At 52.4% G+C, this 2366-nt stretch overlaps 2 long non-coding RNA genes across 5 annotated transcripts in view; one reads left to right on the forward strand and one right to left on the reverse strand.

The window, feature by feature from the left end:
* LOC106818586 overlaps positions 1-2366 on the forward strand; it is a 22360-nt gene that overhangs the window by 18174 nt on the left and 1820 nt on the right. For all 4 annotated transcript variants that reach the window (XR_001395253.1, XR_001395254.1, XR_001395252.1 and 1 more), the window contains one exon: positions 1843-1886. This is a non-coding gene — a long non-coding RNA (uncharacterized LOC106818586). The remainder of the gene's footprint in view (positions 1-1842; positions 1887-2366) is intronic.
* LOC106818584 overlaps positions 1646-2366 on the reverse strand; it is a 4128-nt gene continuing 3407 nt past the window's right edge. Inside the window, exon 5 of the long non-coding RNA XR_001395250.1 lies at positions 1646-1874. This is a non-coding gene — a long non-coding RNA (uncharacterized LOC106818584). The remainder of the gene's footprint in view (positions 1875-2366) is intronic.

Here is a 2366-nt window from a genome sequence, read left to right on the forward strand (position 1 = left end):
CATGAACGCACGTGTACGTGCACACGCACGCACGCACGTCTACGTGCACATGCATGCACGCACGCACGCACACATGCACACACGTCTACCTACCTGCACACGCACACACGCACGCACGTCTACGTGCACATGCATGCACGCACGCACGCACACATGCTCACACGTCTACCTACCTGCACACGCACACACGCACGCACGTCTACGTGCACATGCATGCACGCACGCACGCACACATGCTCACACGTGTACCTACCTGCACACGCACACACGCACGCACGTCTACGTGCACATGCATGCACGCACGCACGCACACATGCACACACGTGTACCTACCTGCACACGCACACACGCACGCACGTCTACGTGCACATGCATGCACGCACGCACGCACACATGCACACACGTGTACCTACCTGCACACGCACACACGCACGCATGAACGTGTACCTGCACACGCACGCAGGCGCGTACGCACGCACGCAGGTGAACGTGCACACGCACGCACGCGTACGTACGCACGCACGCACGCACGCCCATGTACGTGCACACGCACGCACACACTCATGCACGCACGAACGTGTACCTGCACACACACACACGCACGCACGTGTACGTGAACACGCACGCACGCACGTGTACGTACGCACGCACGCGCGCACGTGTACGTGCACACGCATACATGCACGCACGTATACGTGCACACGACACACGCACGCACGTGTACGTTCACACGCACGCGCGCACGTGTACACGCACGCACGCATGTACGCACGTGTACGTACACACGCACGCACGTGCACGTACACACGCACGCGCGTGTACGTACACACGCACGCACGCACACGTGCACATGCATTCTCGACTAGGCGAGTGTGTGCACTCGACTCGCGCGATAGAATCGATGTAATCGCCTAGTGTGTCCGGCCCTTTTCCTGTACCCTTTCCCCGTTCCCTACCGCTCATTTTCCTGTGTAAACAGTTTTTATGCCATTGTTTTGGTATTGTTGCACCTTGAAGTAGTGAGTTTACTATTATTTTTAGCGATTTAATCATATCTTTTCTTCCATGGATCATTAATTCATAGGCCATCCCTTGAGTTTTGCTTTAACTTAGAATGATAGCTACGCGCAGTCATTTTATCGCTCATGACAAGTACCTTTACTGCCAGGCACGTTCCGTTATGACCAACCACGACAGTGACAGAAACAGCAATAATAGTTTTTTAACACCAGCAATTCCAATAGTATTTACAAACAATTCACGGAGATACAGTCTAACCGGAGCTAGGTGCTGCTCCGTGGACTGCCGCGTTTGTGTAAACAAATCGTTATATGTTCGTCTATATACCTATGCGCTTGTCTGATTCGTGAACGTCGTTCCAGTCTATATATGGGCGCTGTGGCTTCGTTTACGTCACCAGTCGGGTGCCTAGGAGCGTGACCCGCATCCTATCTTAGGATCTCGCCGCTAGCCTAGCTGGCCTGGTTGGTAGCGTCCGCGTGCGGAACCGCGGGCTGCTTCCACGGGCTTTTAACCCCCGAGACGCAGGTCGGGGATCGCGTCTCGGTGGGGGATCGCGTCTCGGTGTGGTTGCCCCAAATATTTTTGTTTTTTTATCAGCTTATAATTATAATTGTATATGTATTAATGGTAGCAATTTTCGAATCTACAGTTTATTGCACCTTTTACATTTACAACTCGATACACTACAGTGTATATATATTCCTCATATTCAGAGAGTCATTGATACGTAACATATAACAAACATAATACATCTGAGCTTGTAAGTAACAGATTGTTGTAACTATCGATAAAAGCGATTAATGACGTCGTTGCATGCAGGTCGCCTGGAGCCATCCATTGGACGAGGAAACCTGAGGAGAGAGGTAAGTCACCTTTGTATTCTCCTTGCCTTCTCGTTCTCTCTCATTGCATTGCTCTCCTTTCCCTCCCTCTCTCTCACTTCTCTCATCTCTCTTCTTCGCCTTCTCCCTCTCTCCCCCTCTCTCCTCTCATCTTCGCCTTCTCTCCCCTCTCGTCCCTCTCGTCTTTCTCTCTCTCATTGCTCTCCTTGCTCATTGCTCTCATTGCTCTCCTCTCGTCCCTCTCCTTGCTCATTGCTCTCCTTTCCCTCCTCTCGTCCCTCTCTCTCTCTCTCTGTCTCCTCCCTCTCTCCCCTCTCATCTTTCTTGTTCGCCTTCTCCCGCTCTCCCCTCTCATCTCTCTTGTTCGCCTTCTCCCTCTCTCCCCCCTCTCATCTCTCTTGTTCGCCTTCTCCCTCTCTCTCCCCTCTCATCTCTCTTGTTCGCCTTCTCCCTCTCTCCCCCCTCTCATCTCTCGTCTTCTCTCTTTTCTCTCACTTCTTC

The sequence above is a fragment of the Priapulus caudatus genome, unplaced genomic scaffold (assembly GCF_000485595.1).
Source record: "Priapulus caudatus unplaced genomic scaffold, Priapulus_caudatus-5.0.1 Scaffold2356, whole genome shotgun sequence".
Lineage (NCBI taxonomy): Eukaryota > Metazoa > Priapulida > Priapulimorpha > Priapulimorphida > Priapulidae > Priapulus > Priapulus caudatus.